General features: G+C 47.3%; 1 long non-coding RNA gene across 2 annotated transcripts in view; it reads right to left on the bottom strand.

The window, feature by feature from the left end:
* Positions 1-9,546: 9,546 nt before the first annotated feature.
* Positions 9,547-25,404, bottom strand: part of LOC147096568 (uncharacterized) — a 135,655-nt gene continuing 119,797 nt past the window's right edge. For both annotated transcript variants that reach the window (XR_015074941.1, XR_015074940.1), the window contains exon 5: positions 9,547-10,800. This is a non-coding gene — a long non-coding RNA (uncharacterized LOC147096568). The remainder of the gene's footprint in view (positions 10,801-25,404) is intronic.

Below are 25,404 nucleotides of genomic sequence, written 5' to 3' on the forward strand. Positions count from 1 at the left end.
CATTCGATTAATAATTAAATAACATATTTACCATTACAGTTGCTATATACATTAGCTGAAGTTAATCAATTATAAATTCAGTCTTTGAGGAGGCTTCCTGATTCTATCCAGATAATGCCTCTTTGAGGTATCAGGTTCTTCTGGCAAAGTTGATTCAGGAGCAACATCGTTGTTTGGTTCGTCTGCTTCCAATATCACCGATTCTGAGGTAGGTGCAATTGGTACTTTGGTTTCATCACCAGGTGTATAGGATCGTGGTGTAGATTTGACATTTTCCAGTGACTCTAGAATCTGGTCAGCATGGCGTCTTACAATGCTCTCTCCAACATCCACGGTATACATTAGAGGTCCTTGCCATGTGCAGATCGTTCCTGGCTGCCATATCTCTGTGCGGTAGTCCCGGGCCAAAACTGGTTGACCTATCTTGAAACTCCTGATTGGCCTTTCATTCATATTCTGAAACTGTCTGTTCTCCACATCTCTTCTGATGTTTGGCTTAACCAAATCCAAGCGGCATCTTAGTCTAGTGAGCACCTGCTCTAGGTTGGCAAGGTGTTCACTGTCATTTTTACCTGTCACTAGGATGTCGTCCAAGTAACACTGAGTCCCCGGAATCCCTTGCAGGACTTGTTCCATCGCTCTTTGCCATATAGCCAGAGCTGATGCTACTCCGAATACCAGTCGATTATACTGGTAAAGACCTTATCGTGAGATATTTCCTAGAGGATTCTTCAACCTCCATCTGCAAATATGCTTGTGCTGGGTCAATTTTTGTAAAACGCTTCCCTCCAGATAGTGAGGTGAAAATATCTTCTATCCTCAGAAGAGGATACTGTACTGTGTGAAGGACTGGGTTCACAGTCATCTTGAAGTCCCCACAGATGCGAACCTTCCTTGGCTCCTCAGACTTATTGTCTAAAGTTTTCTTCATGACAGGAACGATGGGTGTCGCCCACTCGCTCCAGTCTACCTTAGATAACACACCTGCATTCTCCAGATTCTCCAGCTCTGCCTCGACGGCTGGGCGAATTGCATACGGTACCGGTCTTGCTTTGAAAAACTTGGGGATTGCATTCTCTTCTATTTTTATCAAGGCGGTTACGCCTTTAAGAGTTCCCAGTCCTTGTTGAAATACCTCTTTAGTGGTAGCTAAGATTTTTGACAATCGTCCAGGTGTGACGTCGTCATCCTTTTTACCAGCCACAGTCAGTGCCTGAATGGAGTGCCAGTCTAAACTTATCTTTCTGATCCATTCACGTCCCAATAACCGTGGTCCACCATCTTGCAGTATGTACAGATACAATTTCTGTATTTCCTTGCCGTTGTATTCGACAGGCACCCTTATTTTCCCTCTGGGGTATACTTTTTGCCCCGTATACGTCTTCAAGACAATGGATGTGTCTTTCAAGGGTATGTGTGAGAATAGCCACTCGTAGTCTTGTCAATTCATGACGGTCAGGGCTGATCCTGTATCCAATTCCATTTTGACTTGGGACCCTGCTATCATGAGGGTGACCCAAATGGTTCGGTGATCCTCTTTTGCGATTACGTTGTGTAGTTTGAGACAGCTTAGTCTCTTGTTCCCGGATTCACTATCGCTCTTCTGGTCTTCGGAACTACTGTCCGTCATCTTTTGTACTTTCCTGTACTGTTCCTTAGTAGTCTTTTTGTTGTTGTTAGTCTTCTTCCCGGACCTGCCAACTCGTGCAATGTGTCCCATCTTTCCGCATTGCCTGCATGTTTTGTCCTTGGACCAGCAGTCCTTCTGGTCACGGGTTGTTCTGCCGCAGCGATAACATTTTTCAAATCCCCGTGTCATTTCATGGGTGCCATATTCCTGTGGCTTTTGCTGTATTTCCGCAGCTCCCCTTGCTGTTGCTTCGTATGATACTGCCACGCTGAAAGCCTTATCTAGCGTCAGCTCTTTCTCTGAGAGTAACCTCTTCTGGGTTCCTTCACTCAGGAGTCCACAGACAAATTTGTCCCATAGGGTATCTGCCAGTCCTGCTCTGAACTGCCAGTGCTTTGATAGCTTGCATAGTTCCGTAAGGTAATCAGCATTGCTCTCATCTTTATGCTGATTTCTCTTGTGGAATTTAAATCTTTCTGCTATCAGCAGTGGTGTAGGATTTAGGTGTTCCTGTAGGATATCAACAATTTCGTTAAAACTCTTCACCATCGGTTTGACAGGAGTGATCAGGTTCTGCAATAGGCCATACGTTCTTGCGCCCATTAAGTTTAGTAGTACCGATGCCTTTTTCTCATCGGCTACTTCATTTGCCTTGCAATATACTTCGACTCTTTCCACATACGTGGTCCAGTCTTCTATTGCATTATCGAAGGCAGTGATATTGCCAGTCTTCGGCATCTTGGAGATCTAAGATGGTGCCTCCCGTGCATTGCCTTCTTCCCCGATTGAACAAAATGGCGCCTCCCGCGCTTTGCCTTCTTCCCTGCTGGATTAAGATGGCGCCTCCCGCACTTTCTGCCTTTTCCGCTGCTGCCAGCACTGTTGCTGGCATTTTTATGCCTTGATGGCGACGCCCTATGGTCTTCGTGCGCTTCCCCCCGCGCTGCTGCCAACGCCGCTCTCCGCGGTCCCCGTGGCAAACTGCAGCTCCTCGCGGCTTTCTGCGCTTCTAATTTCTTTTTCTTTTCTTTTATTTACTGTTCCCATCGTCAGAGCAGACCCTATGGGACACTTCACTCCCTCTTCTTGGGTCTGTACGCTGCCCGGCTTTGTAGCACCGGCCGCGCCCTGTGTGCTCCACCCTCTCTCTCTCTCCTCTTCCCAACAACGCTGCTCGGCCCCGTTGAAAAGCCACCCGATTGAGCTCCAGCCCGCCGCAGCCCAGGAAGGATCAGTGTACTACCTGCCACCAGCCCGATTAGCTGGAACACCATAGACTGGATAACCAAGCCCCGCTCTCGACAGCCTCTCCTGCAAATCTTCTAATTCGATGAATCAGAGGGCAGTTGCCCACAGTCAACGCCCGTTTCTTCTGTTTGTTTTTTTCTTTTTGGATTTCTTCCTTCTGACTTCGACCTCCAATAACTTCGCTTCAGGGATTGATCCCCGTGAGGTGGTGCAGAACTGTAGGTAAGTTCGGATCTGTTCGTCGCCAATGTAATGTCCGTGTGTAATTGAGACACAGACTGCAGAAGTTGGTTATAACAGGTGTTTACTGAATGGAGACAAAACTGGAACTACTATGCAAAGTTACTACACAGGCTTATATACAGGGGTGGTCACTACTGGCACTGCAGTATACAGGGGCTGCAGAATATAGTTCCTGCTTCGGGGTACATACACTACAGAGGTGATTCGGCCCATCGTGTCTTTGAAAGAGCTGTCCAATTTAGTCCCACACCCCAGCTTTATCCCCAGAACTCTGCAAACTAGTCCTCTTCAAGGACTCGTCCAATTACTGTTTGAAAGTTCCTGTGGAACCTGATTCCAGCATCCTTTCAGATGGTGCGTTCCAGATCTGAACAACCCTCTGTATGAAAACAATTCTCCTCATTTCACCTAAAGTTCTTTTAGTAACTATTTTAAATCTGTGACCTTTGGTTACTGACCCACTTGCCAGAGTGAACAGTTTCTCCCTAATTGCTCGATCAAATCCCCTCATCATTTTGAACACCTCTATTAGGTCTCCTCTTAACCTTCTCTGCTCTAAGGGGAACAATCCCAGCTTCTCCAATCTCTCCACATAACTGAAGTCCCTCATCCCTGGTACCATCCTGGTCAACCTCCTCTGCACCCTCTCCAAGGCCTTGACATCCTTCCTAAAGTGTGGTGCCCAGAACTGTACACAAGACTCCAGCTGAGGCCAAAACCCTGCAGCTGTACAAAACCCTGGTTAGACGACACCTGGAGCACTGTGAGCAGTTCTGGGCATCACACCTTAGGAAGGATATATTGGCCTTGGAGGGAGTGCAGCGTAGGTTTACCAGAATGATACCTGGACTTCAAGGGTTAAGTTACGAGGAGAGATTACACAAATTAGGGTTGTATTCCCTGGAATTTAGAAAGTTAAGGGGTGATCTGATCGAAGTTTTCAGGATATTAAGGGTAACAGATAGGGTAGATAGAGATAAACTATTTCCGCTGGTTGGGGATTCTAGGACTGGGGGCAGAGTCTAAAAATTAGAGCCAGACCTTTCAGGAGTGAAATTAGGAAACAGTTCTACACACAAAGGGTGGTAGAGGTTTGGAACTCTCTTCCACAAACAGCAATTGATGCTCGATCAATTGTTAATTTTCAATCTGAGATTGATAGGTTTTTGTTAACCAAAGGTATTAAGGGATATGGGCCAAAGGCGGGTGTATGGAGTTAGGTCACAGATCAGCCATGATCTCATTGAATGGCGGAACAGGCTCGAGGGGCTGAATGGCCTCCTCCTGTCCTATGGTCCTAACTAGTGATTTATGAAGGTTTAGTGTAACTTCCTTGTTTTTGTATTCAATGGCACTGTTTACAAAGCCAAGTATCCCATATGCTTTCTGAACCGCCTCACCAACTTGCCGTGGCACTTTCAAAGACTTGTGAATATGGACCCCCATGTCCCTCTGCTCTTGCACCCCCTCAAACTAGTCCCATTTAGATTATACGGCCTCTCCCTGTTGTTTCTCCCAAAGTGCATCACTTCACACTTATCCTCATTTAATTTCATCTGCCTTGTGTCTGCTCATTTCACAGTCTGTCTCTGTCCTTCTGAAGTCTGCTACTACTACACTCACAAAACTTGACAACATAGTAAATAGTATCATCCGTAAACTTTGAAATTGTTCACCTATACCCAAGTCCAGGTCATTTATATATAACAAGAAAAGCAATGGTCCTAATCCCGACCCCTGGGGGAACCCACTGCATACTTCCCTCCAGTCAGGAAAACATCCCTCAGCACTGCTCACTGCCTCCTCTCCCTTAACCAATTATATACCCAAATTACCATCAGCCCTTTAATTCCCTCTGCTTCTATTTTCAGAGTAAGTCTCTTATGTGGTATTTTATCAAATGCCTTTTGAAAGTCCATATATGCAACATCTGCTGCACTACCTTCATCAACCCTCTGTTACTTCATCAGAGAACTCAATCAGGTTAATCAGACACGATTCACCTTCAACAAATCCATACTGGCTGCCCCTTATTAATCCATGCTTCTCCAAGTGAGAATTAATTTTGTCCTTGACAATGGTCTCTAGTCGTTCACCCACCACTGTAGGGGTTGCAAAATCCCCTCAGCCCCCGAAGATCGGGAAATATTAATCCACATCGTAGACGAAGACTTGTGTGATTTAAATTGTCTCTGGGTTGGACAATGTTTTAAAACATACCCAGAACCGCAAAAAGCTCCAGCTGTCCCAGGTCAAGCAATAGGGAGGGGTGTTTGCTAGTGGTGTGTGTGGTCTAGTTTTTACAAGAGGCTCACACACACCCCTAGATGTTTTCTTCTCCTTCTTCTTTCCTCCCCCCCCCACTTAAATACAAAGTCTTTATGAGAGTGCACCATGAAACACCCACCTGTAGAAGTTTTCCAACGGCTGTCCCTCCTTCTGAACAGATGTAGGATGTTCGTTTTTCTCACCTCTCTCCCTCTCCTGTAATGGAGACCAGTTGTGGAAACAGTGATGGAATGGCTTCCCTTTGTTGTTAGCTCTGGTCTGGTCCCCTGGTCTCTCCTCTCCTCTGGCACCCCAATAGTAGCTGCAGCAGCAACAGATGTGGTCTCTCCTCCTGGACACAGAGAGAGAGACCTCACCTGTCCTCTCCTCTCCTGTCCTCTCCTCTCTTCTGGCACAGCAGCAGCACAAGATTCCTGGCTGGCTATCAGGGATCCCGGGGTTCATTTTTTCTCTTTTATTTAAATCTGGTAATACTTGTTACAACTCATCAATTACACGATAAATCCATTACATTCATTAACCACAATAAGGCTAAGCCTTAAAAAAAACAGCTTTAAGATTAACAGTACAAATACAATAATACATTTTTCCAGATGAAACCAATGTCAACAATACAGGTACCCGTAGTAAAAAACAATACATACCAGTCCTACTGGCAATCTAGTAACTCGTCATTTTTGCTTGGTATAACCTGTTGTCCTTTTTAAAATTTTAACATTCAAGTACAACAGTACTTATACAACTCATCAGTTACATAGTAAATCCATTACATTCATTGACCAATTATGGTCAACAATATAAATACAACAATAAATTTTACAGGTGAATCAATAATATTTACAGTACAAACTGCAACTATTTAATAAACCAAGAATCCGCACACACCAGTCCAACTGGCATCGTTCAATCATTCATTCCTCCATTCGTCCGTTCGTTCGCTCAAGTGTAAGTTCCATTGTGCATGACTGTGTACATGTGTGCCATTTCTATCTGCGTGCGTGCATTCATTCATCCGTCCGGCAGGCTTCACGCTCACCAAGCGGGCCTTCATCCTGGGGAGTGAGGGCCCTTCATTCGGTCGAACGTAAGTTCCATTGTGTATGCGTCCGTGCATGCATATATTTGTATCCGCATGCGTGCGTTCACTAGAGCGTTCATTCATTCGATTAAGGAAGGCTTTAACACTAAATAACACCACAATATACAAAGTCCTACAACCATATCAAAAAATCACTTAAGACTTCAAGTAAACTACTTTTAACCAGAACCCGAAACTTCTTCAAAAAACAAGTAATACCAGTTCAACGCCAGTCCTATTGGCACTCTAATAACTCCTGGTCTTCACTTGATGTTATCCAACCATATAATATCATAATCCTTATCCACAGTCTTCAACCTTTCCACAGAAAAGAAGCCGACCACTTTGTCAAATCCCGTGAAAGAGGAAAACGAGTACTCAAATTTCCTTCTTCTTGCTGTTATCACTCACAGGACCCAGCCATCAAGACATTGGTTATTCCTTGCCGATATACCTTGTTTTGTCTTTTATTTTCCTTTTTTCCTTTCTCTTGTATCCCGTTCTCTTTTCCCATCTTATGGCTGTTCAAGCACCAGACTATAGATAGGAACAGTCTGTCTTTCCTCCACCAAAATGGCAGCGCACAAACCCGATCCCATCACCGAAACAAAGCCTCACAGCTGCCACCAGACGAAGCACAGGCGGGGCCGCTGGAACTCATTCGGGCCAGAGACCGTTCTTCAACTTTAGAAACCGTGCAGCATGCTCACCCACAGCATCTCCCGGCTCCGCTTCTGTCGACCAGCCACTCTGCCCTGGGCCCCCCGCCTGGGGTCCTCCGCCCTGGGCCCCCCGCCTGTGGTCCTCCGCCCTGGGCCCCCCGCCTGGTGTCCTCCGCCCTGGGCCCCCCGCCTGGGGCCCTCCATGCTGGGCCTCCCGCCTGGGGTCCTCCGTGCTGGGCCCCCCGCCTGTGGTCCTCCGTGCTGGGCCTCCCGCCTGGGGTCTCCACCCTGGGCCCCCCGCCTGGGGCCCTCCGTGCTGGGCCTCCCACCTGCGACACTCTCCTCTGGGTCTTCCACCCTGGGCCTTCTGCACTGGGCCCTCCGCACTGACATTCCCCGTGAGCAGCCGGGGTGTGGAGCAGCCTGTTCACACAGCACCGAGCAGAGCTGAGCTACTGAGAATCTCGCAGCCTCCCCCGGGGTTCATTAACCCGCTCCCTGAGCTCTCTCACTTGATGTGTCAGCGGCAGCTGCCAAGGTCCGCGCATGCTCAGCTCACACTGCCCGGGTGATTGATGGGAGCTTCCGACCAATAGGGAGCCGGCGGCGGGTCCTCCAACCAATCGGGGAGCCCGAGGGGTGGGACTAGCGGCACCCAGTGGGCGGGGCTGGAGGAGCGAGCCGGCGGCGGGTCCTCCAACCAATCGGGGAGCCCGAGGGCGGGACTAGTGCCGGCTGATTGTCTGATTCGCAGGGCAGCAAGTTTCTCCAGTCCCTTGTTCAGGGCCCGGGGAGGCTGTGGGCCTTTATTCCCCACATTGGACACAAGGCTCTTTGTCTCACAACACACTGGCTCAGGTTTTAAGAGAGACTTTTTAAATTCATCAATAAAAGCAGATAAATCTCGTGGAACAAAATATTTACTATTTGGGAGTAAAAATACTGTTATTTTTCCTCTGTGGAATTTGTTAGTTTCAGACAATAACAACGATTTGTTTTTATAGAACGTATTTAATGTAGTAAAATGTCCCAACGTGCTTCACGGGAGCGTTATAAAACAAAATTTGACACCAGGTACAAACCAAGCATATTCCCATAAGGAGGAAAGATGGGGCGTCCAAAGCTCAAGCTCCCTGGATGACAAAGGATGTAGACGTTAGAATAAAACAGAAAAAGGAGGTTTACGACAAATGTCAGGTACAGAATGCAGTCAAAAACCAGGAGAATACAGAGTGGGGGGAAATTGAAAAAGGATATATGAAAGAAAGACTTGCATTTATATAGCGCCTTTAATGACCACCAGACATCTCAAAGCTCTTTACAGCCAATGAAGTACTTTTGAAGTGGAGTCATTGTTGTAATGTGGGAAACACGGCAGCCAATTTGTGCTCAGCAAGCTCCCACAAACAGCATTGTGATAATAACCAGGTAATCTGTTTTTGTTATGTTGGTTGAGGGATAAATATTGTCCAGGACACCGGGGATAACTCCCCTACTCTTCTTCAAAAGAGTGCCATGGGATCTTTTACATCCACCTGAGAGCAGACGGGGCCTCAGTTTAAAGTCTCATCAGAAACAGTGCAGCACTCCCTCAGCACTGCACTGGAGTGTCAGCCTAGCTTTATGTGCTCAAGTCCCTGGAGTGGGACTAGAAACCCACAACCTTCTGACTCAGAGAGCAAGTGTGCTACCCACTGAGCCCCAGCTGACACAAGGGAGAGAATACAAGAAAAGATTAGTGGGTAATGTAAAAGGGAACCCAAAAATCTTTCATAAACATATGAAAAGTAAAAGGATAGTTAAAGGAATGGTGGGGCCGATTAGGGACCAAATAGGAGCTCATCATACGGAGGCAGAGGGCGCGGCTGAGGTACTGAATGAGTACTTAGCATCTTGTCTTCACAAAAGAAGAGGATGAAGTTAATGTCGCAGTAGAGGAGGGAGGAGTAGAGAAATTGGATAAAAATGGATAGAAAGGAGGTGCTAAATAGGTTGTCATCACTCAAAGTTAACAAGTCACCCAGTCCAGGTGGATGCATCCTAGATTGCAGAGGGAAGCTAGGGTGGAGATAGCAGAAGCTCCGACCACAATCTTTCAATCTCCCTCAGATATATGGGAGTGGTGCCAGAGGACTGGAGGATTGCAAATGTTACACCCTGTTTTAAAAAAGGGAAGAGGGATAAACCTGGTAACTACAGGCTAATCAGTCTAATGTCAGTGGTGTAGGTGGGCATCCTTTACCTGGTTTACAGTAATTTACCTGGTCAGGCAGCCTTTGCCACTGCACTGTGGCCAATTCCAATCAACGGTTTCGAATCGCTAAACCACCCCCCCCCCCATCCAGTTCTGATTGGAGGAACTTATAATTAATGATATATTAAAAACGGACAAATGGTCTGGATGCAAGAAAGTCAAATTTTATTGAAACTAAAGAAACTACACCACACGATCAAAGTAATCATGGTAAAATTGCTTAACAGGGGAAGGCAGATGGCAAAAGCGAGGGATAAATGGCTACAATGTTAACCTTACAATCTTAGCAACATTTCCCTTAAATTACCACCCCTTTACTTCTCCCTAGATTGTCTTGCTAGTGGGTCAGAAGCCTTGCTCACCTGCAGTCCAAAGAGTAAAAGAGACAAAAAAGGGGGCAGAGGACTTCCTGGGCTTAATCTTTATACCCTGGGAGTCCCTGCTGTTTTCACGCCAAAAAGTCCAAATACACAAGAGAAGGGCTTTTAACTTCCTCCATACATACATGGAGACATCACGTAGTAGAGTCAATTTCAGTGAATGGATGTGTTAACAACCCATTGTGCTTGCCGTCCAATGATTGGCTGATTCAAATGGGCCACTCCCCAGTGTAAACAAGCAGCTTGTATGTTACCGGACCCACCCAATACCACAGGGTGACTGACAGCTCGGGCTCCATTCAAACTTACTACAGGGCAGCACTGAGCTTTTCATATGCTAACAGCCTGTCTGTCCTTTTCTGCTGCCTTTTAAAATTCTGTTTCCATGAGGTCTGTTCAGCCATTTTTATGCCCTGGGCAATTTAAACAGTCCAACACTCAAGAGTACATCTTTTAATAAAATGTACAATCTTAAAGTGTGCGATTTTCACAAAGTTCTTTTGTTCCAGTGTCCAAGTGCTGCCTAGCTTACGAGCTTTTTAACGCAGCCTTTTGCAGTTCTGGGTATGTTTTAAAACATTGTCCAACCTAGAGACAATTTAAATCACACAAGTCTTCATCCACAATGTGGATTAATATTTCCCAATCTTCGAGGGCTGAGGGGATTTTGCGACCCCTACATTCCCCCCTTGGATACTTCCAACTTGCTTGTAGTATCCTCTTGAAGAAGTGAGCAAAATTTTCTGACCCCCCACAAACAATCATCCCCTGTATTTACCTATAGCTACCTATCACTTATTCCCCGACCTGTCTATTCCCCTCAAATCCGAGAAAAACCATGGTACAGTAGGCATCTACAGATACATCAATTACAAAATGTTACAATAAGGGGTGTCATACCCCTGCACCACTTGGTACATTACAACATATTACAAAATGTTGCAATCTTGGTTACACAATGTAATCAAAATGATCCCAAGCACGGAGAGGGTCCTACGCCTCTGCACCGCTTGGAACTGTAAAACAAAATACAAAAATCTTCATTAAACATTTGAAACAAAACGCTGAAATAAACCCCAACCATCACGTGCCAATGATGGTTCGCGAAATTCGAGTGGGTATTGCTCCTCCCACCCGGGCAGTAAATGTTCCTTCCACCCCCCCTTTAATGGTCTTAAACTTTTAAAACATACAGAATGGATTTTACAGAACAGTCTGATCCGCCAGCCCCGAGCCGTTCCCTTGTCCCTTTGTGGAGGCGGGGTACCCCTCATGTTTCACAGACCGAGACCGGGGAGTATGGGATTGTGACTCCCAGTCCCTCCCCCTCCCGTCTTCCCTCGACTGGCTGCAGAAAATGATGGGTGCCTGTGTGGCGGCTCTCACTGGCCCCACACTCAAACTTGGATCCCAGATCCGGCCACCCACTCATCCTTCCCAGCCACACTTACACTCTAACTTTACCCGTGGGCCCCGGGTGAGTTCCTCCCTTCCCTGAACTCACCCACGCAACTCTTGGGTCTACCCCTCCCCTTTACAATCTTTCCCGGGCCACCACCACCCACTCCCGGGGAACGCGTCCCTATCTGACAAGGCGCCCGCACTTCCCCACCATGACTCCTCAATAGCGAGGTCTCCCGCAAGTGAAATTCGGTCAGGAGAGTGCTGAGTTGGGGCCATGCCCCACCCAGCTGGGGCCATCTCTTCCACGTAGGATGAATAGGCAGGTTCCTCCGGACCCTGTCTGGTTTCTCCCGAAGGTCACTGCGGGGTCTCCTCCTGGATTCGTCCAGTGGCGAGGTGATCCCCAACATTCTGTATAACCATACCTTCATTCGATGCCCAGCTCGGGCTGAGCAAACAGGGCTGCTCCTTTGTCCACTCTCCTGCAAAAGAACTTAAAAGGACATGCAGCCAGTGTAGTGTATGTACTTTGCAGAAGGAACTATATTCTGCAGCCCCTGTATACTGCAGTACCAGTAGTGACCACCCCTGTATATAAGCCAGTGTAGTGTATGTACTTTGCAGAAGGAACTATATTCTGCAGCCTGTATACTGCAGTACCAGTAGTGACCACCCCTGTATATAAGCCTGTGTAGTGTATGTACTTTGCAGAAGGAGCTATATTCTGCAGCCCCTGTATACTGCAGTACCAGTAGTGACCACCCCTGTATATAAGCCTGTGTAGTGTATGTACTTTGCAGAAGGAACTATATTCTGCAGCCTGTATACTGCAGTACCAGTAGTGACCACCCCTGTATATAAGCCAGTGTAGTGTATGTACTTTGCAGAAGGAACTATATTCTGCAGCCCCTGTATACTGCAGTACCAGTAGTGACCACCCCTGTATATAAGCCAGTGTAGTGTATGTACTTTGCAGAAGGAACTATATTCTGCAGCCTGTATACTGCAGTACCAGTAGTGACCACCCCTGTATATAAGCCTGTGTAGTGTATGTACTTTGCAGAAGGAGCTATATTCTGCAGCCCCTGTATACTGCAGTACCAGTAGTGACCACCCCTGTATATAAGCCAGTGTATTGTATGTACTTTGCAGAAGGAGCTATATTCTGCAGCCCCTGTATACTGCAGTACCAGTAGTGACCACCCCTGTATATAAGCCAGTGTAGTGTATGTACTTTGCAGAAGGAACTATATTCTGCAGCCCCTGTATACTGCAGTACCAGTAGTGACCACCCCTGTATATAAGCCTGTGTAGTGTATGTACTTTGCAGAAGGAACTATATTCTGCAGCCTGTATACTGCAGTACCAGTAGTGACCACCCCTGTATATAAGCCAGTGTAGTGTATGTACTTTGCAGAAGGAACTATATTCTGCAGCCCCTGTATACTGCAGTACCAGTAGTGACCACCCCTGTATATAAGCCTGTGTAGTAACTTTGCAGAGTTAGTTGCCGTTTGTCTCTACTCAGTAAAGACCTGTTATAACCAACTCCTGCAGTCCGTGTCTCAATTACACATGGACATAATACTGGCGACAAGCAGATCCGAACTTACCTACAGTCTGCACCACCTCATGGGGATCCATCCCTGAAGCGAAGTTGCCAGAGGTCGAGGCCAGAAGGAAGAAAGAAAAAAAAAACAAACAGAAGAAACGGGCGTCGACCGTGGGCAACCGCCTCTGATTCATCGGAGTTGAAGATTTGCAGGAGAGGCTGTCGAGAGCGGGGCTTGGTTATCTTGTCGATGGTGTTACAGCTAATCAGGCTGGTGGCAGGTAGTACACTGATCCTTCCTGGGCTGCGGCGGGCTAGAGCTCGATCGGGTGGCTTTTCAACGGGGCCAAGCAGCATTGTCAGGAAGAGGAGAGAGAGGGTGGAGCACACAGGGCGCGGCCAGTACTATGAAGCCGGGCAGCGTACAGACCCGAGAAGAGGGAGGAAAGTGTCCCATAGGGTTGCTCCGACGACGGAGAAGATAAAAGAAATTAGAAGCGCAGAAAGCCGCGAGGAGCTGCAGTTTGCCACGGGAACCGCGGAGAGCGGCGTTAGCAGCAGTGCGGGGGGGGAAGTGCACGAAGACCATAGGGCGTCGCCATCAAGGCATAAAACGCCAGCAACAGCGCTAGCAGCGGCGGAGAGGACGGAAAGCACGGGAGGCGCTATTTTGTTAAATCGGGGAAGAAGGCAAAGCGCGGGAGGCGCCATCTTAGATTTCCAAGATGCCGAATACTGGCAATATCACTGCTTTCGATAATGCAATAGAAGACTGGACCACGTATGTGGAAAGAGTCGAAGTATATTGAGAGGCAAACAAAGTAGCCGATGAGAAAAAGGCATCGGTACTACTAAACATAATGGGTGCAAGAACGTACGGCCTATTGCGGAACCTGATTACTCCAGCCAAACCGATGGTGAAGAGTTTTAACGAAATTGTTGATATCCTACAGGAACACTTAAATCCTACACCGCTGCTGATAGCAGAAAGATTTAAATTCCACAGGAGAAATCAGCATAAAGATGAGAGCAATGCTGATTACCTTACGGAACTACGCAAGCTATCAAAGCACTGCCAGTTCGGAGCAGGACTGACAGATACTCTACGGGACAAATTTGTCTGTGGATTCCTGAGTGAAGGAACCCAGAAGAGGTTACTCTCAGAGAAAGAGCTGACGCTAGATAAGGCTTTCAGCGTGGCAGTATCGTACGAAGCAGCAGCAAGGGGAGCTGCGGAAATACAGCAAAAGCCACAGGAATACGGCACCCACGAAATGACACGGGGATTTGAAAAATGGTATCGCTGCGGCAGAACAACCCATGACCAGAAGGACTGCTGGTCCAAGGACAAAATATGCAGGCAATGCGGAAAGATGGGACACATTGCACGAGTTTGCAGGTCTGGGAAGAAGACTAACGACAACAAAAAGGCTACTAAGGAACAGTACAGGAAAGTACAAAAGATGACAGACAGTAGTTCCGAAGACCAGGTGAGCGATAGCGAATCCAGGAACAAGAGACTAAGCTGTCTCAAGCTTCACAACATAATCGCAAAAGAGGATCACCGAACCATTTGGGTCACCCTCACGATAGCAGGGTCCCAAGTCAAAATGGAATTGGATACAGGATCAGCCCTGACCGTCATGAATCGACGAGACTACGAGCGGCTATTCTCACACATACCCTTGAAAGAGACATCCATTGTCTTGAATACGTATACGGGGCAAAAAATATACCCCAGAGGGAAAATAAGGGTGCCTGTCGAATACAACGGCAAGGAAATACAGAAATTGTATCTGTACATACTGCAAGATGGTGGACCACCGTTATTGGGACGTGAATGGATCAGAAAGATAAATTTAGACTGGCACTCCATTCAGGCACTGACGGTGGCTGGTAAAAAGGATGACGACGGCACACCTGGACGATTGTCAAAAATCTTGGCTAACGCCAAAGAGGTATGTCAACAGGAACTGGGAACTCTTAAAGGCGTAACCGCCTCGATAAAAATAGAAGAGAATGCAATTCCCAAGTTTTTCAAAGCAAGACCGGTACCCTATGCAATTCGCCCAGCCGTCGAGGCAGAGCTGGAGAATGCAGGCGTGTTATCTAAGGTAGACTGGAGCGAGTGGGCGACACCCATCGTTCCTGTCATGAAGAAAACGTTAAACAATAAGTCTGAGGAGCCAAGGAAGGTTCGCATCTGTGGGGACTTCAAGGTGACGGTGAACCCAGTCCTTCACACAGTACAATATCCTCTCCCGAGGATAGAAGACATTTTCACCTCACTATCTGGAGGGAAGCGTTTTACAAAAATTGACCTAGCACAAGCATATTTGCAGATGGAGGTTGAAGAATCCTCTAGGAAGTATCTCACGATAAACACTCACAAAGGTCTTTACCAGTATAATCGACTGGTATTCGGAGTAGCATCAGCTCCGGCGATATGGCAAAGAGCGATGGAACAAGTCCTGCAAGGGATTCCGGGGACTCAGTGTCACTAGACTAAGAGAACATGGGCTACGAGCCAATCGCCCCAAGTGCGAGTTTTTTAAGAAACAGATATCGTATTGTGGCCACGTCATTGATGAAGAGGGGTTACATAAGTCCACTGACAAAATTGAAGCGGTAGTTAAGGCTCCAGCGATTGAAAATGTGTCGCAACTGAGGTCATTCCTCGGATTGGTGAATTACTACCATAAGTTTTTGCCGAATTTGTCCACAATTCTGCACCCACTGAACGCCCTACTACAAACTGGAGTAGCATGGAAATGGAGCGATGAATGTAAGCGGACCTTTCAGAAGAGTAAAGACCTAATCACTTCAAGAGAAGTATTGGCTCACTACAACCCATCACTACCGATAAGACTGGCGTGTGATGCATCTCCCTACGGCATTGGAGCGGTACTGTCACAATAATTCCTTGATGGTTCAGAGAGGCCGATAGCTTTTGCATCATGCTCGTTAACTTCAGCCGAGCGTAACTACGCCCAGATTGACAGAGAGGCCCTCAGCCTGGTGTGGGGGGTGAAGAAGTTCAATCACTACCTGCACGGTCAGAAATTTACTCTACTAACTGATCATCAACCTCTTGTCTCCATTTTCAACCCTCAGAAGGGCGTCCCGATAATGACAGCACAACGGCTACAGAGGTGGTCCCTTTTCCTAGGGGCACACCAATATGACATCGAGTACAAAGGAACTAAACAGCATGGGAATGCTGATGGATTGTCGCGCCTACCGTTGCCGATGGTGGAAGAAGCACCTGCAGTGGATCCAGTGGAGATATTCCACTCGACCTTAGTCGAATGTCTACCTGTGACGAATGCAAACATAGAAAAGGAAACACGAAATGACCCGACACTCTCCTGGGTCTATGATTTAACGGTGAAGGGATGGCCAGCACATGGCGAACCACTGTTGCCAGCATTCTCGCTGAGAAGAGAACAGCTGTCAGTGTGCAGAGGAACCTTGATGTGTGGATCCAGAGTAGTAATTCCACCCAAATTGAAGGATAAAGTGCTCAATGAGCTTCATGAGGGTCATCTGGGAGGGGTAAAAATGAAGAACTTAGCCAGAGCGTTTGTGTGGTGGCCGGGAATCGATAGAGAAATTGAAGAGATGACCAAGAGCTGTACAGGATGCCAGAAGGTCCAAAACGCCCCACCACAAGCCCCTCTACATCCATGGGAGTGGCCCTCATCTCCATGGCAAAGGGTGCACATTGATTTTGCTGGTCCATTTATGGACTCAATGTTTTTAATTGCGGTGGATGCACATTCAAAGTGGCCAGAGGTAATAAAAATGTCCTCAACCACCACAGAAAAAACTATCACAGTCTTACGAACCATATTCACCAGAAATGGGCTGCCTGAACAGATTTGCTCTGACAACGGACCACAGTTTGTGTCTGAAGAGTTCCGGAGGTTCTTAAAGAACAATGGTGTTAAGCATTACACATCCGCCCCATATCATCCAGCCACCAATGGATTGGCTGAGAGGTTCGTTCAAACATTCAAGGAGGCTATCAAGGCAATGTGTAATGAAGACATACCCCGACAACACAAGGTGGATAACTTCTTGTTTGCCTACCGGAATGCGACACATGCGGTTACCAACCAAACTCCAGCCATGATGTTCTTCAATCGAAGACTACGATGCCGCTTGGATTTGGTTAAGCCAAACATCAGAAGAGATGTGGAGAACAGACAGTTTCAGAATATGAATGAAAGGCCGACCAGGAGTTTTAAGATAGGTCAACCAGTTTTGGCCCGGGACTACCGCACAGAGAAATGGCAGCCAGGAACGATCTGTACACGGCAAGGACCTCTAATGTATACCGTGGACGTTGGAGAGAGCATTGTAAGATGCCATGCTGACCAGATTCTAGAGTCACTGGAAAACATCAATTCCACACCACGATCCGATACACCTGGTGATGAAACCGAAGTACCAATTGCATCTACCTCAGAATCGGGAATATTGGAAGCAGACGAACCCAACAACGACGTTGATTCCGAATAAACTCTGCCAGAAGAACCTGATACCCCAAAGAGGCGTTATCCAGACAGAATCAGGAAGCCTCCTCAAAGACTGAACTTATAATTGCCTAACTTCAGCTAATGTATATGACAACTGTAATTGTAAATATGTTATTTAATTATTAATCGAATGTTATGTACTGTTTAGCTAAAAGGGGAGGAATTGTAGTGTATGTACTTTGCAGAAGGAACTATATTCTGCAGCCTGTATACTGCAGTACCAGTAGTGACCACCCCGGTATATAAGCCTGTGTAGTAACTTTGCATAGTTAGTTCCAGTTTGTCTCTACTCAGTAAAGACCTGTTATAGCCAACTTCTGCAGTCCGTGTCTCAATTACACACGGACATAATAGCCAGGTCTCTCACTGACCTGCTGTCTTAGGTGGAGACATGGTCAGGTCCCTCGCCCTCAGACCAAAATACAAGCATTTGGCACACTTATAAACTCAAAACTATTAGTTACATTCTAAACTTAAAATTGAAACACCTTAAAAGCAAGCTATAAACATTGGTAACTTAACACAAAGCTATAATACAAATGCCGCCCATCTCCGGACGGCCAGGTTAATCTCTGGTGTCACCGTCGCAGATTACTGCTGCCTGCAGCAAAGCTGGACTGCCTGTTGCTTCAGGTCCCTGGCAGCTTATGGCTGCTAGTTGGGGACCTCTGTGATCTGTATCCTCCCGGGCTCGGGAGATTGCTCTTTGTGGCGGGTACTCTGGTGACCATCTTATCTTGGGCTTGTGGACCCGCTGAGACCTTCTGAGGGGCATCTCTGTGGGGGAAACTTTGGTTGACGGACCCTGAGCCTGGGTCACAGCCCTAGCTGGCTGGGAACCTTCTCCCCCTGATGCAAACAGCCCGCACTGTTTAATATACCTGGCAGCCTGCCAGTAATCCGGGTTTGTCTCCTTTTCCCTACCCACTCCTGTACTGGGGGCAGGTATCCCCTCACCACCCGCTGCTGGTGGCTGAAAATCTTCCTCTCCAGGTCCAAAACCTGGTACCAGCTCCGTCCATATGTCCCCTGCAACAGGAATTGCTATCCCTTCCTCCCAGAGTCCCACACCATAGGGGGAACCACTCTAGAAGCGGGCTGGGAAGCTTGTTCCTTTAAACAGGTGACTGCGCCTGCGCGAGAAAACTGAAGAGGAGCCGCTATGGTCACGGGCTGGGGAACTGCACCTATGTGAACAGGCCGTTTAAAAGACTGGGGAATTCCTGTCTCCAGACCGGCGACTACGCATGAGCAGGCAGTCTCTTCAAAAGGCGGCTCCTCCCTGGAGCCCCCCAAGCAATTTTCTGTGAATGAACTCGCAACAGCCTGCAGATTTCTACTCTCAGGCTGCGGTTTCTCTGTTTCTGAACTAAATAACTGGTTCAAATTTAAACTTTGGCCAAAACTTAGGTCCCACTGGGGCGGGGAAGTGTCCCAATTGGTGGGCCGGACAACTTTTCCCTTGAAACAAGCCACAGCACCTGTCTTTACAGCCTGTGAACTTGAAGTTGTATGGTCAGATTAATACAATTTACATTGGTTGGCTTGGAACAACTTTGTGCACCGGGGTAGTTTTACTGCATAGACCATGGGGCTGGCCCCATCAACTATACTATAGGGTCCCATGTAGAGTGGCTCTAAACTTCCCACCTGGGAATAGTTTCTTACCATCACTAGGTCTCCTATCTCCCACTGGTGGCTCTTGCTAGGCTCGAGCAGCAGCCGATTATTCCGATGCTGCTTCCCCATGCTGTCTGCTGCCTGCCCATAAATTACCCCCGCCTGCTCCTGACCGGTGAATCCCGATAGTATGTATGGAACCCCGTTAGACAGAGGTGAGGTGGTGGGATTATCCGTATGGATCACGGTGCATGATGCCCCCATATCCAATAGATAAGTCCCTGTAACCTTCTCTACCTCCATCTGTACGAGCGGTCTCTTCCATTCATCGTACTGGATATTACACAGACGGACAGGCTGCGCGGGCTCCAGTGATTGTGGGGAGGCAGAGGTGGGCGAGGGGGCTGCAGCACCACTGATTGCTGCTACCATTCCGATTGGCCCGGAGGAAAGATTTTATCGACTCCATGATGGACTCGACTGTATCGGGAGAAGTTTCTGTCTCTGCCTTCTGAGTTGGGCCTCGGGGGTCCTGGCTTGATCATCTCTCCCAGGCTTTTCACAATCCCTGCGCCAGTGGCCATCCTCCCCGCACCTGTAACAAGTGACCTTGTTCTGGGAGGGATGGCTCCCCTCCTGGCGCCATTCTTTCTTGTTTTGAGCCCCAGGTTTAACCTCATGGACCTTACCCTTTTGCTGGGGGGTCCCACTATCCCTACCGTTCCTATATGCTACCATGAGCTGCCGGATTACAGTCTCTTCGGTTGCTAGGGGGTCTCGGTGGTCAAACCAAGTATCAGCCTTTGCTTTTATCTGGGGCAGGCAATTGGACACCAGGCAATGAAGCCATTGGGTCCGCTGCCGCTGGTTCAGGTGTGCCTTATCTTGTCCCCCTGTACACGCGCTGTTGTAGACTGGCCACAGCCTGTCTGCAAATGCCTGTGGGGTCTCCCCTTCCTTCTGCAGAGTTTTCCCTATGTGATCGAACGGACTGCCGTCGTTCGCACCCATGGCTTCCAGTGTTTCCTCCTTTAGGTCCTCAAAACCCTTCTGCCCTCTCAGCTTCATCTGAAAGGGTCTGATAGAGCTTACTATCTACAGAGAAAAGCAACATTTTGGCTTTCTCTTCGTCATCACAGCCGTTAACACAGACTGCCTGTTCTATCTCTTGGAAGTGCACTGAGGGGTCTCCCTTTTCGGAGAGCAGGGGAATATGTTTCACTAGGCCTCTGAGCTGTTGGGTATCATCGGGTACCAGATAGGTATGCTGAACAGCCCCATGGTCATTATCGTTCACGGGCGGACCGTACCTCCGTTGTTGGAGGGGGTACACTGGTTCTGGTCCCTGCCTGCCTAGTGGGACTTGCTGGCGTTCTCCTACCACCCCATTGTCCACCCCTTCTTGCTGCCAGAGCTCCTCAAAACTCGGAGCTGCAGTCTTGGGATCTCTAATTCCCTAGCCAGCTGTGTTCTGGGTGCTGCCCGTGGGGTGGTTTGATTTCGGCTGCTGGTACTGTCCAACAGTCTTCCCTTCGGACTTATGAGACATACCATCCCTTTAGTCCTTAATAACTCCATACCCAAATTCGCTATCTGTCTGTTACATGGGGTATGATCTGCTCCACTAAATCTTTGGTCGCAGGCCAGCTTATAAGCTGCCTTTACCTCCCTAACCTTTTCCTCCTGCTCTGTTACTTCTGAGGTGAGGCGGGCATTCTCTTCCCGCAGACTCATCTCGTTACTCTTTGCTTCTGTAATTTGGCACTTTAGGAACTCTATCTTGTGCCTCGTGTGGCTTTTGCCCTTGATAGCTTCTTGGGTGAGATGTGCGTTTTCCTCCTGTAGCCTCATCTCACTGTCCCTAGCCTCTGTGACTCCCTGCACAAGGCGCTCTATCTCTGCCTGGCATTTTGTGACCTCTAGTGTGAGGCATGCATTTTCTTCCCACACCCTCATCCCACTATCTCTGGCCTCATTCACCTTTCTTATGAGGCGTTCTACCTCCGCCTGGCATTTTTCAAACTCTTGATTCTTGGCCTCTGTAACCTCTTCCCGCACCCTCATCTCACCCTTCTTAACCCAGCCACCTATAGTATAATAGGTCAGCTTACATGCTGCCACTAACTTCTGCAGGGCTACCCACAGACTGAAAGCAAGAAAAGCAAGAGCTGATGCTTTCTCCAGATCCAGACCACTTATCCTATCAAAAACTGCCTCCAGTCCTGCCGCGGTCGCCAATTTGTAGGTGGGCATCCTTTACCTGGTTTACGGTAATTTACCTGGTCAGGCAGCCTTTGCCACTGCACTGTGACCAATTTCAATCAGCGGTTTCGAATCGCTAAAAACCCCCCCATCAGTTCTGACTGGAGGAACTTATAATTAATGATATATTAAAAACAGTCAAATGGTCTGGATGCAAGAAAGTCAAATTTTATTAAAACTAAAGAAACTACACCACACGATCAAAGTAATCACGGTAAAATTGCTTAACAGGGGAAGGCAGACGGCAAAAACGAGGGATAAATGGCTACAATGTTAACCGTACAATCTTAGCAACATTTCCCTTAAATTACCCACCCCTTTACTTCTCCCTAGATTGTCTTGCTAGTGGGTCAGAAGCCTTGCTCACCTGCAGTCCAAAGAGTAAAAGAGACAAAAAAGGGGGCAGAGGACTTCCTGTGCTTAATCTTTATACCCTGGGAGTCCCTGCTGTTTTCGCGCCGAAAAGTCCGAATACACAAGAGAAGGGCTTTTAACTTCCTCCATTCATACATAGAGACATCACGTAGTAGAGTCAATTTCAGTGAATGGATGTGTGTCAACAACCCATTGTGCTTGCTGTCCGATGATTGGCTGATTCAAACGGGCTACTCCCCAGTGTAAACAAGCAGCTTGTAGGTTACCGGACCCGCCCAATACCACAGGGTGACTGACAGCTCGGGCTCCATTCAAACCTACTACAGGGCAGCGCTGAGCTTTTCATATGCTAACAGTCTGTCTGTCCTTTTCTGCTGCCTTTTAAAATTCTGTTTCCATGAGGTCTGTTCAGCCATTTTTATGTCCTGGGCAATTTAAACAGTCCAAAACTCAAGAGTACATCTTTTAATAAAATGTACAATCTTAAAGTGTGCGATTTTCACAAAGTTCTTTGATTCCAGTGTCCAAGTGCTGCCTAGCTTACGAGCTTTTTAACGCAGCCTTTTGCGGTTCTGGGTATGTTTTAAAACATTGTCCAACCCAGAGACAATTTAAATCACACAAGTCTTCGTCCACGATGTGGATTAATATTTCCCAATCTTCGGGGGCTGAGGCGATTTTGCGACCCCTACAGTGGTGGGTGAACGACTAGAGACCATTGTCAAGGACAAAATTAATTCTCACTTGGAGAAGCATGGATTAATAAGGGGCAGCCAGGATGGATTTGTTAAAGGTAAATCGTGTCTGATTAACCTGATTGAGTTCTCTGATGAAGTGACAGAGGGTTGATGAAGGTAGTGCATCAGATGTTGTATATATGGACTTTCAAAAGGCATTTGATAAAATACCACATAAGAGACTGACTCTGAAAATAGAAGCAGAGGGAATTAAAGGGCTGATGGTAATTTGGGTATATAATTGGCTAAGGGAGAGGAGGCAGTGAGCAGTGCTGAGGGATGTTTTTCTGACTGGAGGGAAGTATGCAGTGGGCTCCCCCAGGGGTCGGAATTAGGACCATTGCTTTTCTTGTTAGATATAAATGACCTGGACTTGGGTATAGGTGAACAATTTCAAAGTTTACGGATGATACTATTTACTATGTTGCCAAGTTTTGAGAGTGTAGTAGTAGCAGACTTCAGAAGGACAGAGACAGACTGTGAAATGAGCAGACACAAGGCAGATGAAATTAAATGAGGATAAGTGTGAAGTGATGCACTTTGGGAGAAACAACAGGGAGAGGCCGTATAATCTAAATGGGACTATTTTGAGGGGGGTGGAAGAGCAGAGGGACCTGGGGGTCCATATTCACAAGTCTTTGAAAGTGCCACGGCAAGTTGGTGAGGCGGTTCAGAAAGCGTATGGGATACTTGGCTTTGTAAATAGTGCCATTGAATACAAAAACAAGGAAGTTACACTAAGCCTTTACAAATCACTAGTGAGGAACATAGGACAGGAGGAGGCCATTCAGCCCCTCGAGCCTGTTCCGCCATTCAATGAGATAAATGGTTCATTCTCAGACTGGCAATCAGTAACTAGTGGTGTTCCGCAGGGGTCAGTGCTGGGTCCCCAACTCTTTACAATCTATATTAACGATTTGGAGGAGGGGACCGAGTGTAACATATCAAAGTTTGCAGATGATACTAAGATGGGAGGGAAAGTAGTGAGTGAGGAGGACATAAAAAACCAGCAAGGGGACATAGACAGGCTATGTAAGTGGGCAGTGATTTGGCAGATGGAATACAATACTGGAAAGTGTGAGGTTATGCACTTTGGCAGGAAAAATCGTAGAGCAAGTTATTATCTTAATGGCAAGAAACTGGAAAGTACTGAAGTACAAAGGGATCTGGGGGTCCTGGTGCACGAAACTCAAAAGGTTAGTATGCAGGTGCAGCAAGTGATTAAGAAGGCCAATGGAATGTTGGCTTTCATTGCTAGGGGGATAGAATATAAAAATAGGGAGGTATTGCTTCAGTTGTACAAGGTATTGGTGAGACCGCACCTGGAATACTGCATACAGTTTTGGTGTCCATACTTAAGAAAAGACATACTTGCTCTGGAGTCAGTACAAAGAAGGTTCACTCGGTTAATCCCGGGGATGAGGGGATGGATATATGAGGAGAGGTTGAGTAGATTGGGACTCTACTCATTGGAGTTCAGAAGAATGAGAGGCGATCGTATTGAAACATATAAGATTGTGATGGGGTTGGATCGGGTGGATGCAGGGAAGATGTTCCCGATGATGGGTGAAACTAGGACTAGGGGGCATAGTCTTAGAATAAGGGGCTGCTCTTCCAAAACTGAGATGAGGAGGAACTACTTCACTCAGGGTGGTAGGTCCATGGAATATGCTGCCCCAAAAAGTTGTAGAAGCTACATCATTACATAAATTTATGACAGAAATAGACAGTTTCCTCGAAGTAAAGGGAATTAAGGGTTACGGGGAGCGGGCAGGAATTTGGACATGAGTCTCGGTTCGGATCGGTCGTGGCCCTGTGGGTAGCGGAGCGGGCCCAGGAGCCGTGTAGCCTGATCTGCTCCTATTTCGTGTGTCTAATTCTGTTAGAGTCAGGAGATGGTTCTGTGATAGTGGATTGGCGGTTAGGATCAGATCAGCCATGATCTTATTGAATGGCGGAGCTGGCTAGAGGGGCCGATTGGCCTACTCCTGCTCTTATTTCTTATGTTCTTATGAGATCATGGCTGATCTGCGACCTAACTCTATACACCCGCCTTTGGCCCATATCCCTTAATACCTTTGGTTAACAAAAACCTATCAATCTCAGATTTAAAATTAACAATTGATCGAGCATCAATTGCTGTTTGCGGAAGAGAGTTCCAAACTTCTACCACCCTTTGTGTGTAGAAGTGTTTCCTAATTTCACTCCTGAAAGGTCTGGCTCTAATATTTAGACTCTGCCCCCAGTCCTAGAATCCCCAACCAACGGAAATAGTTTCTCTCTATCTACCCTATCTGTTCCCCTTAATATCCTGAAAACTTCGATCAGATCACCCCTTAACTTTCTAAATTCCAGGGATTACAACCCTAATTTGTGTAATCCCTCCTCGTAACTTAACCCTTGAAGTCCAGGTATCATTCTGGTAAACCTACGCTGCACTCCCTCCAAGGCCAATATATCCTTCCTAAGGTGTGATGCCCAGAACTGCTCACAGTGCTCCAGGTGTGGTCTAACTCGGGTTTTGTACAGCTGCAGGGTTTTGGCCTCAGCTGGAGTCTTGTGTACAGTTCTGGGCACCACACTTTAGGAAGGATGTCAAGGCCTTGGAGAGGGTGCAGAGGAGGTTGACCAGGATGGTACCAGGGATGAGGGACTTCAGTTATGTGGAGAGACTGCAGAAGCTGGGATTGTTCCCCTTAGAGCAGAGGTTAAGAGGAGACCTAATAGAGATGTTCAAAATGATGAGGGGATTTGATCGAGAAAGTAGGGAGAAACTGTTCACTCTGGCAAGTGGGTCGGTAACCAAAGGTCACAGATTTAAAATAGTTGCTAAAAGAACTAGAGGGGAAATGAGGAGAATTGTTTTCATACAGAGGGTTGTTCAGATCTGGAACGCACCATATGAAAGGATGCTGGAATCAGGTTCCACAGCAACTTTCAAACAGTAATTGGACAAGTCCTTGAAGAGGACTAGTTTGCAGAGTTCTGGGGATAAAGCTGGGGTGTGGGACTAAATTGGACAGCTCTTTCAAAGACACGATGGGCCGAATCACCTCCTTCTGTGCTGTTAGATTCTATGATCAGTGTGAAGTCGCTGGTGTCCCTTCAACTCCCCGGAGCTTTTAAAGC

The sequence above is a fragment of the Somniosus microcephalus genome, unplaced genomic scaffold, assembly GCF_052327205.1.
Source record: "Somniosus microcephalus isolate GS21.2 unplaced genomic scaffold, FLI_Smic_1.0 unresolved_chr1, whole genome shotgun sequence".
In the NCBI taxonomy this organism is placed as follows: Eukaryota; Metazoa; Chordata; class Chondrichthyes; order Squaliformes; family Somniosidae; genus Somniosus; species Somniosus microcephalus.